Source organism: Rhinopithecus bieti, unplaced genomic scaffold (assembly GCF_001698545.2).
Source record: "Rhinopithecus bieti isolate Rb0 unplaced genomic scaffold, ASM169854v2 scaffold_1101, whole genome shotgun sequence".
NCBI lineage: Eukaryota > Metazoa > Chordata > Mammalia > Primates > Cercopithecidae > Rhinopithecus > Rhinopithecus bieti.
In genome coordinates, this window is record NW_016803441.1 from 645,705 (window position 1) to 655,693 (window position 9,989).

The following is a 9,989-nucleotide window of genomic DNA, read 5'->3' on the forward strand; positions in this document are numbered from 1 at the left end:
CAGAGCCAGCATGTATTTTTTTTAAGTAAGAAAAAATTCCTCTATGCCATGTTATTAGTTAAGCTAACTTCACTTTCATTTGTTACATTGTTTTATATGATTACTTTTGTTTCCTGAAGTGATCATTGATCTTATTATCTATAATGAATCATTATAAACAAACTAAATTGTTCATTAAGAGGTCATTAAGAATTCAGTTATAAGGCCAATGTGTATGGAGAGAGAAAACTGTGAATATAAGAGCTTTGCCATCTTTCTGGAACACAGCAAATGGAGGCAACATGTCTTCATCTTCTCCTCTAAAAGGAGCCACTATGTGAATATGAAATATCTTAAGAGAAATATTTTATTTTATAAGAAAAAAGACTGCAACATTCCATTTCTCATGACTTGTAATACCTTTATAATAGATATATTGTTTACATATACATATAAAATATACCTGTAATGACTGATATAATAGTCATTTAATAATTTGTCATTTAAAAAAGAAATTTTCAATGACATCCTTCCTTTAACTTCCATACCTAATGACTTACAAATGACTGATAGAGATATCAGAGTTTGAACACCTGTATTTGTGAAAACTTACAATTTAGTGGTGTGTGAAAACTACAAATAGCTGTGTTGAAGCTACCTAGCCCATTTTTCTAGTGTCCAGTTTGCTTAAGATTTTCCCAAATAGATAATAATTATACTGAAGTAGATTTGGAAAAAAAATTAAACTTCTAAATTACTTTTAAGATGCAATATCTCTTCTTAAATTAGAACCCCTGAACTGTAATAGAAAACATACAGAAAGTGTGACTGCACATAATTCAAGGGAAAATATTCCAAATAATTCTGGTCACAATGACACTTAAAACCTGAAATTTTAAGGTCCACGTTCAAAAGAAAATTAAAATATGAGATAAAACTGCAAAATCCCTTTAGTAAAATATCAAAACAAAACAGTAATAGCAATAACACTAGGTAGATGACAGAGAGAGGAGGCGGGAAGGAAGGAAAGGAAAGAGGGATGGACAGAGAGAAACAAAGAAAGAGAGAGGAGAAAGCTCCCTGAAGTAAATGCTAGCAAAATTAAAGCTAGCTAAAGGGAGTAAAAATTCCCAAATACATGATTTCTAAAACTGCTAGGTAGTTATTTCCGTTCCATCATTAAACTATTGGAATAAACAAAAATGTTGATTGATTTCTTTTAATTTCAGTTAATCTTAAAATTTTAGAGACTGTATCTATGAAGATATTTACTACTGTATTAACCAAGTAATTTGGGAAAGTACAAGCAACCTACATAATAAATTACTCCTCAGAATATTTGGAAATAGCTCTGTGCTGGACCAAAGATACAAGACCAATAATGGAACATCATAGACAGCAACCTATATACATTCCAAACACTCAATTTTTGGAATTTAGTGAGACAGGCAGAGACCTTGCCTTTCAAATTTCAGATAATTGGATGTGATATAAAAGTAGTTAAAGTGAAGTCTACAATTTGATCCGTGCTCTCAGAGCAAAGTGCTGCCATCATGTGGTAAGTACAGTGATAGCTTTGCATATTTAAGTACTGTATGGTAGAGGGAGGAAAAGCCAACAAAGCAAACTAATTGAAGACAGATGTGCAGTCAAAGAGACACTACTGATTTAATTAAGGTGAGCCACGATGGAGTAATAGAACACAATGATGTCGAACCATCTAAGAGCCAAAGAAAGTAAAGTGGTCAAAGAATAATTTAAAACAGATTGAATTGCATCACAGAAGGTAACATTTGTTTACCTGAAATGCCCTCTTAATAACTGAGTTACAAAAATGATTCAACATTCTAAGATTTATTCCTTTAGGGCACAGGACCTTTCTATGAGTGAGCTGATTCTATCATATATTTATAGCATCCACTCTTTCCTGTACTTGGTACTTGATAATACACTTAGGATTTCAAAAGAAAATAGGCACAAAATGTAATTCATAAAAAATGGCCCCAAAGATGTATCTTACTACTAAGAAAAGCCTCTCAATATTTATGTAAACTTTTTTCATGTGTAATACACAGGTGCATAATACATTCACACATAGTAGGTCCATGATTTCTGAAACTGTAATTAAGAGTGTTGGAAGATTAAAGCAGTGATAGAATATTTCTAAATTGTTGATTTTGAAATTATAAAATTATGGACGATTATACTTAGTTTTAGTGTGTTTAAAATATTGTTTCCTTCAATAAGTTAAAAAAACAGAGATCTAGTACACTTAAATATAACCCAGAGCTCTCCAACTATCTACATACAAACATGCGATCAGAACAAAGTTCCAGAGTCTGTAGTAGTGCTGGCTCCCACAGAATGTTACTATACATGTTATTTTCTTTTGTCACTTTCATTTTAAATATATATGTAATATTTGTGATCTATTATGAACTTTTTGAAATTCATAAGCTTATAATCTCCAATGTTTGGTGTATTCTCATTAAATATTTCCTTCAATCAAACCAGTGTTGTGGGAGATTGAGGTTAAAAAATATAGTTGAATGATCACCTTTTCTATACAGTATGACAGATTAAAGTTACCTCTGATTTTAAAAGCTAAAAAAAAAAAAAAATGACTCCCTAAAGTTTCTTTGACAAAGAACATAGAAAAAAAAATCCTTCCATAGCAAGTGGCCTCTTGATGAGAGATTTATGATTTGCATAAAACACAAAGCTTGATTTAAAAAGTGAAATTATCTACTAAATCATTCAGATGTTTTGATTGTTTGGTTAAAGTATTAATGTATTATTATTATTATTTATTCATTAAATGTTGTTCAAACATGATTCAGGGACAAGCTTTTAAGGAGGTTACCAAGGAGAAAACATGGGTTCTGCTTCCAATAACGACAGAGTATGTGCTACAAGAGTCCAGACATAGGACAGGTCACTTCTGAATGGGAAAATGAGGAAAAATGCAGGTGATTTCTGAGCTAGGCCTTTACAGATAACTTTAATTTAGACACAAGAAAGTGATGGGATAAAGGAGGGCTTAGTAAAGTTGGAAAGAACAAAGCCAAACCAAAGGGAGCCAGAGTGAATGGGCTGAGAGGGCTTCCATGTAAAGTGTTTGAAGAACTATGTGAGATAGATTTGGAAAGGAGCAAACCAATAAAAACTCTTTTGAGAGGCAAAATAAAGAATTTGGTTGAAATTATTAGATGTCTTGAAATTACCTAAGATCCAGCTTCAGATAATAAAGTCCTAAATATACTTTATTTGTTACAAGAGTTTGCCTTTATGCAGATTTAGCTCAATTTAATAGAATTGATGCTTTACTTTTGAAGTCTGTTTCAAGAGAAAGAAATGAGTAAATACATGTTTTAAGTATCTGGAAAAGATATTAAAATACGAATTCTTAGAACCAGCTTATCAAAACCTCTGCAATTTTTGCTTTATCACATTTTATGATATGTAGATATAGCCCAATAAGAATAAAAGATCTGTCGTGTGTTTTAATTTAATTCATTTTTCAGAAACTAACCAAATGTGAGGCTATGTATCTCTGCACTACACTTAGATACCAGGTTAAGAATACAGAATTTAACCCGGCACCAGATGTTTTGTTATGATAACTCCAAATATCTAGATTCTTTTGAATTATTCACCTAACTTCTAACTGCCTAAAATTTCCGTAGACAGAACCTTAGATGTAATTGTGTTTTACAGAGATGTTAGACTGGTTCCATTACAGGTAAATGTCCCCTGGATTTGGTTTTCTTTTTTAATATATCTTATAAAATGTTATTTGTTTGCATTTAAAATATTGACAACACTTGCACAGGCTTTCAAAATGAGAATTATATTCAAAGAGATTGGCAAGATGGAAAAAAACTGTCTCTTTTTAAATTTATTTCTAGCTTTGTTTCTGTCTTCTTATTCTTATTATGGTATTTTATATTCTGTACACATTTCTCAACTTTTCAAGAAGAGGAATAGAACTAAAAATTGCATCAGGTAAAACCAAAGTTGACAAAACAAAGGATGGACTATTTTGAAATGTAAATAATAAATCATTTTATAATGTAGCTATTTTGTTCATTGTGAGGTTGCTCTTGAATTAAAAAAATTATTTTAATTTAATAAATATAATATTGATTAAATATTAGTGGCTAATAATTAAGGTTTTATCTTTGAAATAGTAAACTTGCGATTTTCCCAGCTGATGAAATTAATGCTTCCAGTTAATGTCTTACTAAAAAATTATGAAGTTGGATTATAGAATCCCAGTCAAAAAGTATGACAGCTTTCTTTGGGTTTATGAATCAATTAATCGTACTTATTATGTAAGGTTATATGCATTTTAATCTACTTTATACATGTTCCATAATTTTACATCAATGTTACCTTTAACCATTTTTAAAATTATTCCTTTAAGAAGTTTTTTTTAACACTAATACATCATCTAGTTTCTTCTACATAAATTAAATATTCAGAAACATAACTATTCCTGTTTCCACAAATTCTAGTCCTATGGGGTTACCAAGTAACTCATTGGTGAACTGGTTGTTAACAGCATCAGTTTCAAATTAGTCAATTGTATATCAGATGTCTATAAGTTAGGAACACCTTTTCTAAATAGCCATTTCAAATTATACACATCTGATATACAATCGACTATTAAAAATTTCCTTCTTGTCCTTAATCTGGGGAAGGATTCCTATTCTGGCGGAGGTGATTCGGTATTCTGGGGAAGCGATCCTACTGGCCACTGGAATATATATAAAAATTTCTTGTGGCTTTAGAGAACCTGCTACTGCCGAAATCAAAAAAGTGAAAGAAATGGGGAAAAGTTAAACCTTTGCAAGACTTGATGCTACTATCCTGATGGTGGATTTTCCTGTCCCTCTAAATGGTTTCCCACACAATGTTTAATGGTTTCACTTTCATTTAGTTAGTATATTGGTTAAAAATTCCACAGATTAAGAATCATTGTGTTGTTAACATATCCTTAAGAAATATGTAGATATCTTAGGACCATGAAATGCTTAATCAACTGTTCACCCATTAGTGGTAACTCTATCCAACTGCTAATAAACTTCTGATGGATAGGGAATGCATTTATGAAGAAAAAAAAGATTCAAAGTAGAATTGTAGATTTGAACACATCTAGATTTAAGAAGAGAATAGAGTTAAATTCATTTTCAAAGACGATTTAAAGCTCAAGACAGTAAGAACAGCCATTGATAGTAAAGCCCTTGAAGAAGAGTGGGGATGTGGCCAAATAATATCACAAAAGGAAAAGAGTAATTACTGGGGCTCCTACATATCGTCACTCCTCATAACCACCATTTTACGAGGTAAGGCGTTACTGATCCCTCGTTTCCAAATGAGAAAATGAGTGTAGAGTTGCTAAAGAGTGGTTGGGAGTCAAAACCAGACAAGGTGTGACCAAAAAGTTCAGTCTCTCTGGCAGAAGGACAAATATCAACAATTTCAAACTTACTATACGAATAGAAAGAAAACTTCTCACCCGAGCAAAAATAAGGAAAAACTTGCCTTATCTTCCCTTTCTTTTGCATCAAGATTTCTTCTCAAATCTGCCCACAATATAGTACTAATACCCTAAGCATAATTTATTGCACAAATTTGTGAATGTCTCTAAGTGGATAGGATCTATATTCAATATCAAACTTAGGAAAATTCTGAGACAAGTCTGACTGATAAACTAAGGAAATGCCTTGAAAGGAAACAAATATCTTTAAATTTTAAAAAACTTATTGGGAGATAGCAGGCAAAGGTAACATAAAAACAAACAGGAATTTTCATCAACTTCTTAAAATTCTATTTTGCAATCTTTGCTTCTAAGAAGAAAACAGAATTATGTCTAGTAATAGGAAAAAAAAGCAATTTTCTTTATCTGCCATTTCTATCTACCCAAATCTTTCTAATTATTTTCTCCATGAAATAGCCAAAATGCTTTTTTATTTACCATATCATTTTTGCAATACTGTAAAAGGAAACCACAAAAATAATAATAGTAGGCATAGTTACACACTATTTAACTTGGTCTAAAAAATAAATGTTTTTTTCCCCTAAAGGTGGGAATTTTGGGTTTTTCCTTGATGTCCAACAAAAACAGTAAAATAATTTATTGTTGCCACTGGTGCATTATCAGTAAAGGAAAACGAAAAGGCGGTTGAAAAATGTAATTTCTCAGTAGCTGTTTCTTTATACATGTAAATTAATGAAGATGTATAATGATGCATTTGTAGATCATGTCAGCTTCATTTTATTGAACTGTGGGTTGAATCTTCCCACACCATGCACAAAGCCTCCCCAATCACCGCCTGCAGAAAGCTTTGTGTCCTCACCGGCTCCTCGGCAGCAGCTGTTGGCAGTGGGTATTAGCGTGGACAGTGAAGGAAGCACAGCACTGCAGGGAGACTAATCCTATTTCCTATTCCACGAGGATGTAAAGTGGGGTCTCTTTTTGTTCTACAACTTATCTCAGCATCATGAGGTAAGGCCATGTCTCAACAGTTAACAGGAAATAACGACAATTATCCATTCCTGAGTCATTATCCCTGAGACACTTGAACTGTTAATGCCTATGTACAAGATAGATAGTTCAAGAAAGATTGGATATTCAGTTAATTCTAAGGATAAATGTTAGCACTACCCAGAACTATTTAATCAATACAGGATCTCATTTGAATGTAAAACTGCTATCACTAGCCATGTGAGAATAATAGTCAGCCAGGAGTACAGTATGTTTTAATCACATAATGATCAAATACAGAACATTACTGTATTTGAGACAACATTATTATATTTTACCCTTGAATCGGGAGAGATTTAAACATATTCAAAGGAATCCAATATCCATATTTTGAAATAGATTGGACATAGTGGAATATTTAGTGCAGACCTTTCCAACTATAATCCTCTACCATTAAGGTTGAAGGCATTGAAGTTTCCATACTTCTAGAACAAGTAACAGAGTAGGCATGGCCCTGACTAAGTACTCATTGGAAAAGAATCTATTCATAATGTTAAACCTCAAAAAAAAAGTCATTTGTGCAAGTCAAATGCAAAACTGTTAGCAGACTTAATGGTGTTAGAATCACTTTGATCATATTGGTACATGTTAAGATAATATATGTAGGATTATGTCTTGGTCCAAATAACAAATCCAAACTTCCTGACCTTTCCTTCTCTCCCAACATTAACTAGTCTTCCTGGGATTTTGAAAATACCACTGGGGCCACCCAGTGGTCCCAAGATTTAGGCCAGGGCAAATTCAGTTACCACCGGTGTGTTCTTTTTTCTTTTTCTTTTTTTTTTGTTTTGGAGACGAAGTCTCGCTCTGTCACGCAGGCTGGAAGTGCAAGTGGCCGGATCTCAGCTCACTGCAAGCCCGCCTCCCGGGTTCACGCATTCTCCTGCCTCAGCCTCCCGAGTAGCTGGGACTACAGGCGCCCGCCACCATCCGCCCGGCTAGTTTTTTGTAGCCTTTTAGTAGAGCGGGTTTCCACCGTGTTTAGGCCAGGAATGTGTCTCGATCTCCTGACCCTCGTGATCCGCCCGTCTCGGCCTCCCAAAGTGCTGGGATTATCAGGCCCCTTGAGCCACCGCGGCCCGGCACCACCTGTTTTTTTTCCCTAAGGCCGGTGACTAAAAAAAATGCGTTTTTTTCCCGATTGGTTGATGGTGTTTAGGAAAAAACAAGAAATGTGAATACTTTTTGAAAACCCGTGAAAAATTAATAGGAAATTTCAAATTTCCGTGAAATTAACTAAGTTTTGTATTGGAACACAACCACTCTTATTAGCTCTTTGTTGTTTTGCCGAGGCTGCTTTTTTGTGCCACGGCAAAATTTTGTTTAGAAACAGCACATCTTAAATACTTTACTAAACTGGCAACTTCCGCAGAGCTTTGCCCAACTGAAAAGCGGGTTGTGGAAGGTCTTTTTTTCAATTTTTTTTCCAAATGCTAAGTGAAGACTTTCAGCAGGTGGTTTTTTTTATTCTCTTTGTTTTTTTAAAAATAAGAGTTTTTTTCATAAACTTTTTTTCCTTTTGAATGTTCCACAAACAAATTGGTAAATTTTTGATAACCGGTTTCATTTTTAAAAAGCAAAGCCCTTAGGGAAAATGGATTTTAACAGTGGAAAAATGAGTTTTTTAATTTTTGTTGTTTGAAACTACATTTTTTTCGATTTTAAAATTAAGCAAATTATTATTGTATCACCTGCCCATCTTAGCTTTCTTTTCTTTTATGAGATTTAGTCTATGGATTCAATAGAGTTATTTGTACTTAATCAGTTCTATTTCATTGGAAATTCTTCCTAAAAGGAATCTAATCCCATTGGTCTTTGACTTCTGATGATCCAATTTGACAGAAAATAATTTCTACAAATTCATTACATTTCTCCCTAAGCTGTAAATGCCATGTGAATTTAGAAAGGTTTTAAACCACACATAATTTGCTATCCTTCCAATTTTTCTGCACCTTTCAAAATATATAATTTAACACTGATGGTAAAGTTATAACTTCCAAAGAGTAAACATGTTATTTTGTCAATATCTGAATGTCTGCAGAATAAGAGATTATGTATTTTATAATACACCGCATTCTAATTTTGGTTTTTCCCACTTTCTGTTTCTCTTGTAAATCAAAGCTTCGCACAACTGTCTAGGAGACTCTTGCTTTGCCATATGAGCACAACAAATATTTACTTTTGAAAACCACTATAGGCTATGTGTAGGAAGTAGTATGTGGCAGTCCTTTCTTATCCCCCATTGTATCTAATAAAATTATTGCTTGGGATAGTAAAAGGTTTTAATAAATATCTAGTGATTGTTTAAAAGTATAAATTATAAATTGTATAGCAACAATGTTCTGAGCTAAAGTGTAGTCATTGGGAATTCAGAGAAACCACATCCTTCACATGACCCACAGTTACATTTCCTTTGCACTTAACTTAGCTTCACAATCCTGCGAAAGTTTTTTGTATAATCTTCAAAATGTACTTACTACAGATATTGGCTAAGTACCTATGTTAAAATCAGTTTTAATTGAAAGCAAAGACTGGCTAGGTATCACCCTTAACATATAAAGTCTAAGAATCAAGAACAACCCCCAAAATTATCAAAATGTAGTTGTGCTACAATTACTAAGACTTACAGTAACTACTTTTAAAAGTCTGGGATAGTATAAGAATATTAACTTTTAGTATTCTTATCTACTAGATTACCAATTCTAAAAGACCCTCACTTTCAATAGAATTGGTTCAGTAACAAGGTAAGTTTTGGCTCACTCTACCAGCGTAATGTACTGATAAGAGTAAGATTACTGCTATTAAACATTTTTTCCTCTCTAATGCTAACAGATAGAGCAGAGTTCTTTTTTTTTTTTTCTTAACTAATTGTCTTGAATCTTGATGAAGCAATTACATACACTAAAATTTTGTGCATTGCTTAAATATGTATGCAGATGTTGACCATGCAGACCATGGTTTAACATACATATGGTAAAACAGAAATGTTGGAAATTACTTAATTTGCATGAACTTGGTCCCTCACATACACACTTAATAAAAATTTGTACTTAAACCTTTAACCTAGAATTATTATAATGGAACAAGGTAATGGCTTTCGAGATAAAATAATTTCTGAATTTACATGTGTTCCTCTTTCATTATGGCAGACACATTTCAGCACCTTCTCTGAAGTAGAATAAGAGGATCTTTAGAGCAGTTTTCAAGTAAGATATAATTGGATTCTTAAGAAATAAATATGGTTACATTTTCAGCAGGTCCAGCAAACCAAATACTTCCTATGAAAGTTGTAATTAATTGTTAGTAAATCCTGCTATGCTAGAAGCGTTGCCTACAAAGTGCAGTATCAAGATGCTCTTTTGTTCAAGCATCTTTCTATAACACTTAAGTTTTATTCCATCTTTTAGAACACCCTATCTAAGTATATATAAAGGCAAATTCCAAACTTTTCATGTGCCAT